The sequence below is a fragment of the Leucoraja erinacea genome, chromosome 19 (genome assembly GCF_028641065.1).
Source record: "Leucoraja erinacea ecotype New England chromosome 19, Leri_hhj_1, whole genome shotgun sequence".
NCBI classification, from domain to species: domain Eukaryota; kingdom Metazoa; phylum Chordata; class Chondrichthyes; order Rajiformes; family Rajidae; genus Leucoraja; species Leucoraja erinaceus.
Genome location: NC_073395.1, coordinates 11,822,273 through 11,840,157, shown reverse-complemented (window position 1 = coordinate 11,840,157; position 17,885 = coordinate 11,822,273). Strand labels below are relative to the sequence as shown.

At 41.9% G+C, this 17,885-nt stretch overlaps 1 protein-coding gene across 3 annotated transcripts in view; it reads left to right on the top strand.

The window, feature by feature from the left end:
• Positions 1-17,885, top strand: part of LOC129706216 (contactin-1-like) — a 427,793-nt gene that overhangs the window by 77,893 nt on the left and 332,015 nt on the right. For all 3 annotated transcript variants that reach the window (XM_055650289.1, XM_055650292.1, XM_055650287.1), the window contains exon 3: positions 5,566-5,664. The gene's annotated coding sequence lies outside the window, so the exon portion shown is untranslated. The remainder of the gene's footprint in view (positions 1-5,565; positions 5,665-17,885) is intronic.

The following is a 17,885-nucleotide window of genomic DNA, read 5'->3' as shown; positions in this document are numbered from 1 at the left end:
TGCCGTGCAGTGCGCTGAGTTGTAATTGGATTACAGGTAATAATCTTTGTTAAAATGTGCTAGGATTTGGGATTGGGATGGGTAGGAATACTATTTGTCACTGGTATCACCTGGTCTATTTGACAGAATACCAGTCGGTAAATGCAGTTAAATTGGCAAATTGCTGGTCATAATGTTTTAGGTCGCAGTGACGGTCAGAGCCTGCCGCAGCGGAGATTAATCACAGGGTCTGAAATGGCTAAATAGAATGAACACTTTTTTGACTGGGGAGCAATTGGAAAGTGAGGAGACAGTAAATTAACCACAGGGAACGATGAACCAAAGTTAATGCTCGGTGACTGGGAGAAAGCAGTGGAAAGAAATAGCCCAATTTTTCACACGTCAGCATGTATTTTGCTTGTTTTTATGGCATAATGTGGAGTAGTTGGTACGCTGCTGTATTCTCTTACATCAGCCAGTTAATTCTTTTCATAAGATCTTGCGTTTGCCTGCAGATTTCATTTGTGCCATCCTCCTGTTGAAAAGCCAACTAAAGCCAATGCTTTCATTGCAGAAGGTGAATCTGAACAGATTGTTTGGCACGGAAGAAAGAAATGAATACATAATTTCTGGTTTATTGATTTTAATTGTCTGTGGGACAGTTTAATTGTCTGTGGGCCACAAGCTTCATTATCCAAACCCCAGAGTGTTGCCTGCAAAATGCAGGGCAGTCTCACTGTGTGGATGACACATCTTTCATTCCCCTTTGATATCCAGAGTTGGAGCCAAGATATTTTAAGTATTAAACGATTGTATGCAGGTTTAAGGCAGATTTTCTGTACAAGGTTAGTATGTACTATAACTGTGGCCTTTGTATGATTGAAATATCTTCAGATATGGACTCTTAACAGCATTATAAAGGAGCTATAAGTGGTGGCCCCGTCAGTGCCAGCCAAACAATGGACATACTGTGCCAGCGTGTGCACGATAAACATGATGGGCAAACCCCTTGCTTTATGCCCAGCTACCTGCTGGCATGTACATTGTGAGTTATTGGGTGGAGAAAGTGCTCTGTGTTGTAAATTCTGTGGAGAAATATACATGGTTGCATGCAAAAAAAACCCGATTTTACTCGTTTTACGTTAGGATCTTAACAGAAGCAGAAATGTTCTGTCCTGTGGAATTACTTTTTGTTTTTGGCAGTCCAACATTTGGCAGGCAAAATAATTCCCCGTAGCCGTGACTAGTCATGCATGTACTTCCATTTGGACGCCAAGAGTATTTGCCTGCTTTCACAACTGGGAGCACATTATGCCAGGACTCTCTGAAAGGTCGCTGATAATTTTTGTGTGCTGCTGAGTGGGGGCACTGTACCTCAATCTTGCAACAGTCATGCTGGCATCTCTATGCAGGCCTCATTTTTCTTGAATAGTCACTGAATTGGTTTTAACAGTAAGATTGGGTAATATTTAGTTTTATTTTCTTTTTGATGGGATTGGAAGACTTCTGTTATGGGCTTGTTTTCCCTGGAGTATTGAGGGGTAAACTGAAATGTCACGCACAATCTCTGCTGCTGAATCAGGTGGTGAGTTGTTAGTGAAAGTTCTGTTCCTTTGGCACTCAGTTGTTTGATCCGGAGAAGCTTGAGTTTCTCTGTGACTCTCCAGTGAAATTTTCAAAGATGTAACTTTGGTGGGGTTGGCATACTTTGCGGGTTCCATTTTTAGTAGTAGCTCCTGTCAATTGTTAATCAATACTAATTATTTAAAAAATCCCTCTACATTTTTAGCTTTTCATCCATTTGGTTAATCACATAATGATGTTTCTATTCTGTGTTACCTAATTCTCAGCAGATGGTATTTAGAAAATCAACTAATATGCATTTCATTAAGTCTTTGAAACCAATATTTATCATTCCAGGAAATATTTCATTTTCAATGAGTCTTTCTCGATTCCATTTGCAATGCAGGTAATAAAGAAAAGAGATTTAATTGCAGTTATATAGTGCCTTCTAAGTGCTTTGTGGTCAATGAAATACTTCAGAAGAGTGGTCAGGTGTGACAAATGCAAGACTTATTTATACCATTGAATCATTTGCCTTCATATTTTATCAAAGTTGTCAGGACCATTCCCAGAAATATTTCTCCCCCTTACGAGAGGATTAAAATGGTTCCCATCTCTAATTTGTCACATTTATTACACAATTTGTCACTTTGTCCTAATCAGACATTGGATTTCATTGTGGCAGCCTTGAAATGTTAGCCTGAAAATAAAATGTTTAATGAGCTACAGATGCCGTTAAACAGAGGACCATATTATAGCAGCAAAAAAAAAGCAATTACTTACTTTACAGAATTCAGCCCAAGCCAAGCAAATGTAACCATGGAACACGAGAAAGAAGCTTTAACCATAATAAAATGAGGTATTATTTCAAAGCTTTATGTTTGATGATTGGCATTTGTAGATGCATTGTAATTTATCACAGATTATTAGTTGCCCAGGGGAGAGAATTTATTTGAATTTCTTAGGTTCTGAATATTTTAATATTTAATTGCTGAGCAGCTGTTGATTATATTTATGGACAAATTGCTGCTGGAAACAGTTCCTGCTGTAATTCCTTTGTTGTTTAATAATACTGAGCCCACAAACTACCCAATCTTTATTAACCAGCTAAAACAGAGAGCAACTGGCATTAACCTTATTCTTTGCAAGATCCAGCTACATTTACAGCAGTGGCAGTTTAGTTCAGCTTAGTTTAGTTTAGAGATACATCTTGGATATAGGGCCTTCGGCCCACTGTGTACACGCCGACCAGCGATCCCTGTACACATAATCCTACACATACTAGGGACAATTTACAATTTTACCAAGCCAATTAGCCTACAAACCTGTGTGTCTTTGAAGCGTGGGAGGAAACCGGAACATCCGGAGAAAACCCACTCAGGTCACGGGGAGAACATACAAACTCCATACAGACAGCACCCATAGTCAGGTTTGAACGTGGGTCTCTGGTGCTGTCGGGCAGGAACTCTGCCGTTGCGCCACAATGCCGATGTGTTTAGCCCATTTCACTTTGGAATGGTCTATTTGATGAGAATGTCTGGCAGACTGCATAACTTGCTTCACGTGCCTGAAGTACCACTAGGGTAATAGCAGGAAGTGTGGGAATACATAGGCGAGGAGGTGAATGAAGGGGTGAAGGGGAAGGTATATTAGTTGGAGGCTGCCGGAGGTGCCAAAAATACGCAAGGAAATGCTTCAGATAATCACATGTACAGCAACTGGCGTGTTCCACTTTTGCTCTGGTATGTAGGCATTGCCAGATCTTTTCAATGTTCTACTGTGTGATTGAACTTGCATTTTTAAAACAAAAAAGACCGAGGTAAAGGACTATAGTCCACAACAAAGGCCAAATAGAATTAAGTGATGCAAAGTTATGTCCTAAAAACCTGTGTACTGAAGGAAAAGATTAGGTCTGATGGTAGAGTCAGATACCAAGAGTTAATGCCTCTTATATTTAATATTGTGCTGAAGCAATGCTTATATAGCTTTATTGACTTTAGTTGACTATGAAGCAAATCAATGTGATACTTCCTCCTCAGGGAGACCACGTTCATGTCAGGTCAGAGTCTGACTCCCGATCGAGGCTCCATTTACATTCCTAATTACAATATCAGTCCAAAATTAAACCACTGTAACCCAACCCTGTAATTATAACATGGCTGCCCTTCCAGAGTTATTTAAGAAGGATCCAAAAAAAAAGTGAAATTCAAGTGGAATGAGACCCAATGTAGTAACGTTGGAGGATGAACAAAGGAGCAAGATTATGTGTTTTCTTTCGGAGCAAAGTTCAACGGGCCGCCGATTGTAGTCATAAAATCAAAACATGAAAAGGTGTTGGGAGTTTGGGGGATGGAGGCACTTGGAGTCATTAATGGATAGGTGAAGTTTAGTTTAGTTTAGTTTAGAGATACAGTGCGGAAAGAGGCTCTTTGGCCCACCGTGTCCTCACCGACCAGTGATCCCCTTACATTAACACTATCCTACACACACCAGGGACAGTTTACACATATACCAAGACAATTAACCTAGAAGCCTGTACGTCTTTGGAGTGTGGGAGGAAACCGAAGATCTTGGAGAAAACCCATGCGGTCACGGGGAGAACGTACAGACTCCGTACAGACAGCATCCGTAGTCGGGATCGAACTCTGGTCTCCGGTGCTGTAAGGCAGCAACTCTACCATTGCGCCACCGGGCTGCCCAAGTTGCTCAAAAACCATGAAGTGGAATCTAACTTCAACGCCCATCTGTATTTTTATGTTGCTGACCATCCATGGACATTAAACTTTGCATTCCCCCACGTGAATGGCACTCAGTGTGTGGAGTTAATGCCCTTCAACTGTTTATATAACAGTTAAATAAGATGTTGATGAGGCCGCATTGAGAGTATTGTGTTCAGTTCTGGGCACCATGTTATAGGAAGGATATTGTTCAATTGGGAAGGGTGCAGAGAAGATTTATAAGGATGTTGCCAGGACTCGAGGGTCTGATCTATAGGGAGAGGTTGAGCAGGCTGGGACTGTATTCCTTGGAGCGCAGGAGGATGAGGGGTGATCTTATAGAGGTGTATAAAATCAGGAGAAGAATAGATGAGGTAAACGCATGGAGTCTTTTGCCCAGAGTAGGGGTATCACAAACCGGAGGGCATATGTTTAAGGTGAAGGGGGAAGGATTTTATTAAAATCTGAGGGGTAACTTTTTCACACAAAGGGTGGTGGGTGTACAGAACGAGCTTCCGGAGGAGGTAGTTGAGGCAGGGACTATCACAACTTTTAAGAAGCAGTTAGACATGTACATGGAAAGGACAGGTTTATAGGGATGTGGGCCAAACGCAGGCAAGTGGGACAAGTGTAGATGGGACATGTTGGTCCGTGTGAACAGGTTGGGCTGAAGGGCCTGTTTCCATGCTGTGTGACACCCTGTAACTAACAAAATGATTATTAACCTTTCAGGTGAAATAAATTATAGAGGTGGCTAAAATGCAGGCGTGCTTATATTTAAAGCAAATGTTGTACATTTTACAGGCAAATATGGCTGATTAACAATTCAAACATGTCAATTTAAACTTTGGGATTCTTCATGGCAAAATGAATTGGACAAATTCTGTCTGTTCTAATCTGGATACCCAATTTAGGAGCCTCTGTTAATAGTAATAAAAAGGAACAGCAGATGCTGATTTATACCAAAGATAGATAAAAATGGCTGGATTAACTCAGTGGGTCAGGCAGCATCTCTGGAGAAAATGGATAGGTGACCTTCTAGGTTAGGACCCTTCTTCAGACTGAAGCTCCAGATATGCTACCTGATCTGCTAAATTATTCCAGCATTTTGTGTCTACATCTATCAATAGTGCTGATCTAGTGCACCCCCCCCCCCCCCCAAGGTCCTCCGCCCAATCCCACAATCAGCTTCTCAAACCCACCTTAAAATATCTGATAAACATCTGAGCACCAGCTATGCACTGAAAATTGTAAATCAATCAGTGTAGTTTACATTGTAAAATACTCCATTGTTGTTGATTTTCAGGCAACCGGATGACTTTGAAGGTGACTCCTGCGCCCAACCATTGAAGCATCTTCAATCAAGATTGTCTCTCTTCAGTTCCACCAGATTACTGCAATACCAGTGAGTATGATCTTGCAATTCTCAGTTTACTGCTGTCTCTGGAGCGCTATCGTAGCTCACTGATGTTATGAGCATTCCACACAGGCAAATATCGTAAACAACTTGGACAATGATGCTTTCATATTTGTTAATGTTGATCATGAGCATCAAATCAAGTAACAGCACATATTTGCAAAAAGAAAGAAGGATTTGTACTGATACAATGTGTATGCCAGTGTGGTGTATTATTAATTTCCAGACTGCACGGCCACACTACTGGCGGTGTGTTTGTTTGGATGATGCTGGTTGTGGGATAAGTTTTGACTGGGGTACTTGCCTCTACTTCAAATGGAATACTTTATACTGACACATGTTATGGCCTCAAGTGTCTGTGAAGTGGGGCTTGAATTCGTGATCATTGGACTCGGAGAGCGAGTAAGACTGAATAGCTGGATGACTTGTCCTGAAACAGGATTAACTCATTGCTTCCACCATCAGAACTGTCTCCCTATGACATTTATTTGTCAGGCATTTCACCAGCTGTTGCTCCTTATGTTCCCACTCCTTTGTGCATCCTTGAAAGGTACATTTCATCTTTCCTACTAGCCAGACGGAAGGATGGCCTCAACATTGGATATGTAGGAAAGGGATGGATATGTAGAAACGAGAGGGATATGGACCACATGCAGGCAGAGATTATTTTAATTTAACATTGTGTTTAGCACATACACAGTGGACTGAAGGGCCTCTTCCAATGCTGTACTGTTTGATGTTCACTGGATTATGAGGAACAAAGTCTATCCCTTTTCACCTCATCTCTCTCTCCAGACTGGGCACCCCATAATGGAGTAGGAATGACCACCAAAGATTTGGAAACATGTGGCCAACATTTAACACAAACATTAAGTGAGATATTTCTTTGAGCTATTTTTTGTTCATTGATGTTTGAAATTGTTTGGTCATAGGCTGGTTTAAGAGGTAAGTGAAAGATATCAGATGTGGATACATTCATTAGTGATTCAAGCCTTTGACATGGAAGTACAGGTACTTCAGGCATTTGGAGTTTATTGCTGTTAACTATTGCTCACCTTTTAGTTGATTTCCTGAGTTTTAATCCCACTCAAGACACTTGAGAGAAAAATCCAGCCAGCAGTTTAGAGTTGATGTTGGACTGCCAGAATTGTTTTGATAATAATACGAGACACTGTTTGAAGAGGAGGGCAGCGTAGTGGTGAGTTGCTGCCTCACAGTGCGAGAGGCCTGCGTTCGGTCTTGTTTATGGATGCTATCTGTGTGGAGTTCTCCCTGTGACTGTGTGTGTTTTCTCTGGATGCTCCGGTTTCCTCCCACATTCTAAAGACATGCAGGTTTGTAGCTTAATTGGCTTCTGTAAATTGCCACCAGTGTATAAGATGTGAAAGTGGAATGACGTAGAACTAGTGTATGGGTGATCGATGGTGGGCCAAATAATCTGTTTCCACTTAACTAAAAGCTGTATCAGTAAACTAAATAAGGAGCAAGAACATTTCTGAATATTTTGCTTGGTGCTTAACCTGCAGCCAATATTATCAAATTAGATTATCTGGCTACTTTCACATTGCTGCTTGTAGTCCCCTGCAGAGCATGAATGGGCAGAGCTTATTACATTAAAAACAATGACCATTCAAAATGCTTATTTGTGATTCTGTCTGCCGAGGTTGTGAAAAGTGATGTATAAATGCATTTTCCCCTTTCCTTGTATGAACTAAATTTTAGCATGAAAGGTTGGGGGAAAAAATCAGCAAGGAATAATTATGTTGATCTGAGTGTGTGTTGGCGAGCTGGGTGGGATCCCTACTCAGAGTTTGTAAATAAACCACTCATTACTATAGCTTGCTCCCTCAAGGAAGGTGTTTTATTTGTGAATTTGACAAGAGCATTAGTCTGAAGAAGGCTCCCGACCAGTGTGCTCCAGAGATGCTGTGTTACTCCTGCACTTGGTGACTTTATCTCTAATCCAGCACATGCAGTTCTTGTATCTCTATTATCTTAGTGTCGGTCTTGTGAGAGTTACGTTGTGTGCCCATTCAACAGAGGACAATGATAGATTGAACCAATACATCTATGAAGTGCTGAAATGAAAAAAACACAACTTATTGGAAACGCTCAGCAAATCTGGCAGCCACAGTGCAAAGAGAAACTTAACAGTTTAAGTTGGAGACTTCATCAGACACAGGAAACTAAATTAGTTTCAAGTTGCAGAGAGGTTGGGGGAGGCTAGGGCTGTTGATGAAGTCATTTGGTTAATTGGTTAATGAGAGCTGTGAGGGAGAATGAACTTCTGTTGGAGAACAGGAACCTGAATGTCCCGAGTCAGCGTCAGAAGTCAGAGTCAATTTAATTGTCTTTGGACCCTGGAGGGCCAAACGAATATTGCCGTTCCCCACTACATTACATCAAATATAGACCCCAGACCCAACAATAATTAACCCCCGCGGCGGGGCGATTGTCCCGCGGCCATTAAAGCCACGGGGTTTCTTGGTGTTAGAGCCCCCGGTGTCACAAAAAGTCCGCGGCTCCAGCCGCGCGGGGGTAGTGCCAGGCCCCGCAAAGGGATACAGGTCATGGCTCTAATGGAAACTTAAAGCAAGAGGAGAATGTTGGAAATACCCAAAAGATCAGGCAACTTCTGTGGAGAGAGGGAAACTGAATTAATATTACATATGGATAACCTTACAGCAACACTGTTCAGTTCTGATACAAAGGAAAAGTAAGTAATTGCTGGTTCAGTTACGGGATACTGAGTTATATCTGCTTTGATGAGAGAAAGAACAAGCATTGTTTCAGGTCTGAAACCATTCGTCAGAACTGACTGGAGACTGAAGAACGAGATGTGACTGTGCCAGTTTTGGCCAAAGCCTTATTGAAGACTAACCACGGAGGTGGACAAAGCAAGAGAGAGATGGATGGAAAATTCCTCTGGCGAGCAGAGGATGACTTCTTTGAGTTTACAATTCCTGGGTGGTGGTAGTAAGTTACACAGTAAATATAATTTTTAAAAAACCTACTGGAAATCTGAAACCAGCTGCTGGAAATCTGAAATAATACTAAAAAAAATGCGGGAAACACTCAGCAGGCCAGACAGCATCTGTGGAAAATGAAACGGTTTCAATGTTTTGGGGTTAGATGTATTCAAAGTGCTCTGTCCTGGTACAATAGAATTATCTTACTTCCTTCTCAAAACAAAAGTGGAATGTAGAAGATAAATATTAGAGACCATTTAGGGAAATATTTTATGGTTCATTAAATATACATTCCATTGACTTATTTAAAAACTTTCAGAAAGATGATACATCAGTGACTACTCTGGATTACAAATTCTTGGCAGTGATCTCTTAAGGATGAGCTTCGGTTAATAGGGTGGGTCACTTTGGCTAATAGTATCAAATTAAAACAAGAGGCTTGTAATTTCATGAAGATCAATAAATTGAAGTGCTGAGAGAGTTTTGGAAACTTAAATAGAATGACAAGAAAATTAATAAATAAGACAAAGTAGAAATACATTATATAACTGATGAAGCAATGTTAATCGTAGGTGAGAGCTTGCAGTATGCATAAAATGAATTGGTGAAAATAAATATGGGTCTTGGAGGCAGAAACGAGAGAAACTATGATCTATCAGTATATTCAATGACACAATAAATGCTCCTGAAATAGAAAATGGTGAAAAATCCCAGCATTTGTCGAAAAATAAACCAAGTTAATGTCATTGAAGAGAGTATTGACTGCATCTTTGGAAGGTGAGCCTAAGGGGAGGCATTGGCCTCAATGAGAATTCTATTTGAAGGTCAGGTGTGTGATGGAATACTCTGCATTTGCCACTGTGATTGCAACTCAAGAAGCTGAATGCCATTTATGACAAAGCAAGTCCCTTTACTGTACGCCAGTGTATACCATTGACTGACTTGAGCTGCTCATGTAGCATCTCCTAAACCTGTGACAAGAGGATCAGGGGAGCTGGTGCTTTGGAGCATCACCATCTGCAGGTTCACCTTCAAGTCTCTCTCACCCTGACTTGGAAATATATTGTTATTCCTTCATTTTGCGGGATCTAAATCCAGGAACTCCATCACCAACAGTTCTATAAGATATCGTCAAGTATTAGAAAGACAGTGGTGATTCAAGAAGCTGGCTCACCACCACCTCGAGGTCAGTTATTGGTGGAAAATATGTGTTAATGTTGACAGAAATACCTGTAATGTAATAAATTAGAAGAAATAAGCATCTCCCCTGCCTTAGGGACTGAATTTACTGTATTGAAAATTCTGTGATCATACAATGGGATCAATTCTCTATTGAACTGTGAGATGGCCTGAAAGATTCCAAGAATGTTGTTTTATATGAAAGGGATAACAATTAGTAGCCCTGACTATTTTGTGTGCATTGGTAAGTATCCAGGGTTTGCCTGGATCAGTCTTTGGACTTGAGAAACAGCACGTAAACAGGCCCTTTGCCGCACCGTGTCTGCGCCACCCAACGATCACTCTGTAGACCAGCATTATCATCTACACTAGGGACAATTTACAATTTTACTGAAGCCAATTAACCTACAAACCTGTATGTCTTTGGAGTGTGGGAGGAAACCGGAGCAGCTGGAGAAAACCCAAGCGGTCACAGGGAGAATGTACAAACTCCGTACAGATGGCACCCGAAGTCAGGATTGAATTTGGGTCTTTGGCACTGTACGGCAGCAACTCAACCGCTGCACCACTGTGCCACCCACATTAGCTGGCTACTCAGGATTGGGAAAGGAAAGAATGGAAAGTGAGGCATGCAATGGATAAAGAGCGAGCTTGGCTCTAATCAAATGGCTTACATAGAGCATAGAAAATTGGAGCACAGGAATAGGTCCTTCAGCCCACACTATATGTGCTAAACCAATCTCATTAGCCGGCACATGATCCATTCTTTGCACATCCATGTGCCCATCGAAAAGACCCTTAAACATCACTACTGGAGGCAGCACTTCAAGCATCAATTCAGACATGAGGTACAAGAAGCCTTGGGAACAGAAAAAATTGGTGTAAAAGCACAATATTCTCAAGTGATGATAAAGTGCTGAAGCTGAATTGATTTGCAATTTAAATAGGACATTTTCTTGCCAAGTGTTATGTTTTGATTGCACTTACTCAAAAAATATGCATTAATTATGCCAAACTTAACTTGAAGTTAGCTAGATTTAGAATTGCAATTATTTTCAGGAGTAGATTATCACAGAATTTATTTAACCCTTGCCCTTGCCTCACCCTTTTCCATCTGTCAATGTGATTGAAATCTTTTCCATTTGCTAAGATCCACAGGGAAACCATTTTCTTTTCTGTGGAAAATAAGACGAGCTTGATGAAGAAAGGATTTACTTCCTCAAGCGTTTCTAGAAGAGGCACTTATGAAGTGTATCAAAAGATGCTGGTAAACATGGGTTTGGGCATTATCATGGCCAGTGATGGGTGGAGGACACAGTGTCATTGAAGATACTGAAGTTCATATGTTACTGTTTTGCACTCTCCTCTGTGTCATCCCTAAATGGGCCTGGATTAAAGTCCTCATCTTGACGAGGATCATACTGTTCACCTTGATAGCTGGTCCAAGTAGTTCCCCCTCTTTATCACCTTAACCTATCCTCCTCCTCCTCCTCCTCCTCCATCTTCATCGATTCCAGAACTACAGGGCAACCAGCCTAGAGAGAAGAGATGAGAAGATGGATACATTTTGTTCTCCCATGTGATGTGTGCAGCAAACTGCCTTCAGGTGTGTCATACACAAATTAATCGTGGGGAGTTAAGAGCTTGCAGATGCTGGAATCTTGAGTTAAACACAAAGTGCTGGAGGAACTCATTGAGTCGGGGAGCATGTGGAGAGAATGAGAGTCTGCTCTTCAAGGATGTGGTTTAGTGGTGGGACCAAGAACCTCGTAGGTAATCACTTGGAACAGGCCATCGTTTATCAGTCAATGGCAAAGTGATCAGGTGCAGGTCTGGCTTTGTATGTTTATGACCATTGATGGCAATCATGGATGCACTGCCTGCTTTGAATGTGTGCACATGACATTTTTGTTAAAATGAAACCAACTCATAATGGGCAATGCCTGCAAGTGAGTCTTGATTAATTTAATGGTACAATGTCATCCTGCCCTCTGGGCTTCAGGCTGGGTCTGTCCGACATAATCTTTACAATCTGGAATAAGAACGCTACCAAGATAGATCTGGTCGACGATCCAGCTAGCCTGCTGGATCATAAACCAGAGTCAAGGAAGAAACTTCATAGTTCCATCACAGCTTTTCTCACAGACCTGGTAAAGATAAAGACAAACATGTAGAAAGGGACTGCAGATGCTGGTTTACACCGAAGATAGACACAAAATGGTGGAGTAACAGTGGGACAGGCAGCACCAGACAACAATGAACCATCGTACATTTCCTTGATTAGATTGGTAGGTACGAGCAAAAGTGATTATCGTCTGCTTTGATCTCTCCTTTGCACCTCTTATATACTCTTTGGACCTTTCTCCTGTCCCCCTCCCCAACTCTCAATCTGAAGACGGGTCTCAACCTGAAACGTCACGCATTCCTTCTCTCCAGCGATGCTGTCTGTCCCGTTAAGTTACTCCAGCATTTTGTGTCTATTTTCAAGAAAAAAGACAATCTCTTCAAAGTTTCCCGATGTAATTTCAGCATTCTTTTCTGTTCTTTCAGTAACATGGGTATTGAGAACTTCAAAGTACACCATGTGGAGCAGGCTGGATGGCCCATGGAGCAACGGGTTAATCCCTTTATGTTTGCACTCAGTCTTTTTTAGTATGTGTACCCAAGAGAATAAAACAAGTGGTTTGTCGCAAATGAGTAACATCTGAGAAATAAGCCTAGTTTTGTGCCGATTGGGACATTTGGAGCACAAATTACTATCTATCTCAATAGCCATTACATTAGAAACTTATCTAGTGGCAGATCCCTGACACTAAGATGATTTGGGGAGGGAAAAAGCTGTGCATTAATCAAGGCTAGTTGATTAACCACTAAATGGATAAAATGCCCTTAATGATGTTTGTAACGATGCCCCAGGGACTTGCTGATGGTGAAGCTGATTACAAACAATATACAAAATAATTTGGGAACCAAGCAATCCTGTGTGTTGCATCACTAGCTCTGCAGCTAGGGGCTGGATTTTAATTCCAAAGGTCAGATTCAATGGACAAAGGTCATCAATTTTGCCTCTTTAAATGAAGACACTGCCTCACTGTTTCCACTTGAGTGGGTCCACCGTACGTACTCGCCTGCATGCCAACACCTGGTTGGAATGCGGTACTTTTGCTAGCACCTACCAATCCCAAGCACTCTACCATTTAGTAAGAGGTGCAGCAGGAGCTGGGAACATCATCTTTTGCTGGTTGCCCTCCAAGTTGCTCTTTGCCCTGATCTGGGCACATACTTATTCAGTTATTGCCTCTGGGTCTAAATTCTAGAACTCCCTACAGGCGAATGCATTCCCTAACCAGACTACCAGTGTTCTATAGACAGACACAAAATGCTGGAGTAACTCAGCATGTCAGGCAGCATCTCTGGAGAAAATGGATAGGTAATGTTTCAGGTCGGGACCCTACTTCAGAACGATGTTCTCTGTTCATCAACATCTTTACAAGGATAAATCAAGATGGGTGATAAATGTTTAGAAAGGAACTGCAGATGCTGGTTCAAACCAAAAACACAAAAAGCTGGAGTAACTCAGCAGGTCAGACAACATCTCTGGTGAAAAGGAATAGGTGACGATTTGGGTCGAGACCCTTCTTCAGACCATTTTCTCCAGAGATGCTGTCTGACTCGCTGAGTTACTGCAGCTTTTTGTGTCTATCTTGAGTAATAAATGTTGGTCTTACCAGCAACACTCACAACCTGTAAGTGAATTTTAAAAAAACCCTCATATACGAGATGGGGATAAACACTCACCAAACTATCCCAAGCTGCAGCAAGCCATGTTCTTTGGTTGTTGAAGATGAGGTGCATCTTTGAAAAGGTGAAAGGTCTTCACTCATGAGAGCAATATGCTGTAAAATCATCCAGTCAACTCTGGCATACATATTACTCCAATGAGTGCTTAAAACGATAACTATTTTACTTCGGAGTCACGTGAGTGATTCCGTAAACCCCGCCAGTTCGCATGCGTGTCATTACATCTGACGCATGGCACAACGACCGGCTGTATAGGAAGATTAAATGAGAACTTACCAGTTTGAAGTTTGATCTTTATTTTATGAGGAGTTACGATGAGCGATTACCTGCCCACCGCTCCCAACCCTCATATCACAAAGGTCATCTGATAGTTCTAGGTTTTCCAATCTTACTATGTTACTTCAATTACTGTTATCTGTGATTTCACACCGCTGCTTTGAAGATTGACACGCATGCGGACTGGCGGAGTTCACGTAATCGCTCATCGTAACTCCTCATAAAATAAAGATCAAACTTCAAACTGGTAAGTTCTCGTTTAATCTTATTATTTTCCTTTACTGGGCTGGAATGGTTATTGGTGCAACGATAGGAAATACAAAACACCCCCTCTCAGATTTCTGTTGCATAAGTCATCAGGATGCAGCATGTGTTGTGAAGTCTCTTGTTGCCAAATAGCAATGAAGCAGGAGAATCTAACAGTCTGTGGTTGAACCCCTGCTGAATCATCTGGTGTATTCAGGATAAGAGACAAAGAAAATATTTGGTTTAAAGTGGAAGCCTGCATTTAAAATTCATGAGGATTTAAAATTTCAGATAGAGGCACGAATAAACTTGAACATTTAGTACATTGCCAAGAATTATCTCCTTACAATTCACAACTGATTTTTACCCTTGAGCTTCTGTCCTTGCCTGTACTTCTCCAGTCCCACACCATCCCCACAGGATGACCCTCGATTGTCATCTTGGAGTAGAATAATTTCCATCGAGTTGTGCCTCAACCACTTCCATTTAGGGAGACTCACCAACATCACTTTCAGTAATGAGAAATGAGTGGCCATCTTGCCTGTGAAGCCCAAAAAGGATGGATGACGTTTCGGGATGGCACCCTTCTTCTGTCTGAAGAAGGGTTCTGACCCAAAACGTCACCCATCCTTTTTCTCTGGAGATGCTGCCTGACCTACTGAGTTACCCCAGCACGTTGTCTATCATTACATTTAACACATTGGCTTAAGGCCTGTATGTGGGAGTTCAGGAATGTGGATGCAACTTGCCACACATATATATAGGAACAAGAATTCCAGCTATTTATTAAAACGCTGGCCATCTTTTTATATTCCATTGCTTTGCCAATATGTTTATATTCCATTTCTTTGCCAATATGTAATTAATAGTGGATCTTGGATAGAATAAAGGATGTACAACATATTTGCATTTTTATAAAACATTTGAATGTGGAGACATACATTCAAGGGTAAACATTTTGAAGCCATTACATGTTAATGTGGGCATTTCTGTCCATGTTCTGTCCATAAGGGGACAGCAACGACACATGCCTTTGACTCTCTTTCAATGCAGACTTTGGAGCTGAGTGTGGGAAATTTGCAGAATAGATATTTGTTTCCAGAAGTGAAAGCTCCTGGTGGTATTTGAAAGGAAGGTAGACACTAGTGGAGTGGTCATTGTTGGGCAGTGGCTGTGCCTAAAGTGAAATGCCATGTCTGAGGATAAGCCTCTGGGCTCAAGAAGCTTCAGCAAGGTTCATCGGAGGGTGAAGGTAAGATAAGGCAAGGTCTTTTAACTTGGTTCTTGACTTTGTGCTCTCGGGATGATAGTTAAGGCAATGGTATATACCTCCTGCTGGATGTGGGTGATAAAGGGATTTTCCCGTGTCCCTGGTGGCAATGCCTTGTTGGAAGTTTGTCCTCCAGCTCCTGACTGATCGGATGAAGCAAATGGAGTTGGACGCACAGGATCAGCAAGATATAGCAAGATGGTCACCCTTAAAGTACTAGCAGAAAGTTGCTGGATGACCACTAGGAAAGGTGAAAGGAGTAGACAGAGAGTGCAAAAATCCCATGTGGTCATTACCCCTCAAAAATATCTACCATTTTCGATACTGTTGGGAGGGGATGCCTATTCAAGCAACAACAGCAATTGTCAAGTCTATGGGACCAAGATTGGCTCTGAGACACAGCGGGGAAAGGTGGTCAGACAGGACGGTGGTGAGAGGAGACTCGATAGTGAGCGAGATAGACGGGAGATTCAGTGGCTGATAAACGGTACTACAGTATCGTGTGTTGTATCCTTGGTAGAGGGATAGGGACTGGGGGGTGGGCTGGAGAAGGAGGAGATAAGTTGGGAGTGAGAGTAGAGCAGGGAGTCATAGAAACAGACCCTTTAGCCCAACCTGCCCCCACCAGCCAACGTGTCTTATCTACACTTGTTCCACCTGCCTGCGTTTGGCCCATAAACCTGTCCTATCCATGTACCTGTCTAAATGTTTCTTAATTGTTGTGATAATACCTGCCACAACTACCTGTCATCCGCAGCTCATTCCATACACCCACCACTCTTTGTGTGGAAAAAGTCATCCCTCAGGTTCCTACTAAATCTTCTCCCCTCACCTTAAGCCTATATCCACTGGTTCTTGATTTTCCTACTCTGGGCAAGAGACTTTGTGCGTCTACCCGATCTATTCCTCTCATGATTTTGTACATTAACTTATGTGTCATGGAGGGAATGGTCCCTCAGAAAGGGGTGGGGAGCAAAAGATGTGATGAGTGGTGCGATCTCGTTGCGGCTGGAGGGAATGATGATAGATGCGGAGGCTAGTGGGGTAAATGATGAGATCCAGGAGTCCCCGCATCTGTTCCGTCTGGAGGATGTTGGGGTGAGAGCACTCGGGCTCATTTCAGCCTTTACGATTCTCTGATAAAAACTTGCCAAACATGTTGAAATTTAAAACAAAAAATGGAAGATTACTTGATACAGCCCATACTCAATTTCTGGTTTCACTGATTATACAAATCTTGTCTATTTATGGCTGTGGCTTCATTTGACCTTGGAAATATAGAAGTCTAGTCCCATTAAAGAGACTTTTGTACATTAATTTTGTCCCCTGCCAAAATGTAGATGCTCCATTCGGATGGAAGAATATATTTATAACTACAGCTTGTTGTATGGTTTCATTGAAAGTCTGGGGTAAGGACTTACAATGGAGCCCATCTGTGAATGACCTATCCAGAGATGCTGGTGAACTGCTGAGTTACTCCAGCTTTCTGTGCTTTCTTTGGGAATGACATGGATGAGAGAATAAGATGTGAAATCATTAAAATGAGTGGTGAAATATCTTGCTTAAATAATCATGATAAGGGTTCTGAATGGGGTCAATGCACAACCTTTACAATATCAGGTGGTTGCAGAGTCCTCTGTTATCTGAAGCACCTTGGGTAGTCTGGAGGATAGAAACATAGAAAATAGGTGCAGGAATAGGCCATTCGGCCCTTCGAGCCTGCACTGCCATTCAATATAATCATGGCTGATCATCCAACTCAGTATCCTGTACCTGCCCTCTCTCCATAACCCCTGATCCCTTTAGCCACTCTAACTCCCACTTAAATATAGCCAATGAACTGGCCTCAACTACCTTCTGTGGCAGAGAGTTCCAGAGATTCACCACTCTCTGTGTGAAAAATGTTTTTTCTCATCTCGGTCCTAAAGGATTTCCCCTTTATCCTTAAACTGTGACCCCTTGTCCTGGACTTCCCCAACATCGGGAACAATCTTCCTGCATCTAGCCTGTCCAACCCCTTAAGAATTTTGTAAGTTTCTATAAGATCCATCCTCAATCTACTAAATTCTAGCGAGTACAAGCCAAGTCTATCCAGTCTTTCTTCATATGAAAGTCCTAACATCCCAGGAATCAGTCTGGTGAACCTTCTCTGTACTCCCTCTATGGCAAGAATGTCTTTCCTCAGATGTGGAGACCAAAACTGTACACAATACTCCAGGTGTGGTCTCACCAATACCCTGTACAACTGCAGTAGAACCTCCCTGCTCCTATACTCAAATCCTTTTGCTATGAATGCCTGCTGCACCTGCATGCCTACTTTCAATGACTGGTGTACCATGACACCCAGGTCTAGTTGCATCTCCCCTTTTCCTAATAGGCCACCATTTAGATAATAGTCTACTTTCCTGTTTTTGCCACCAAAGTGGATAACCTCACATTTATCCACATTATACTGCATCTGCCATGCA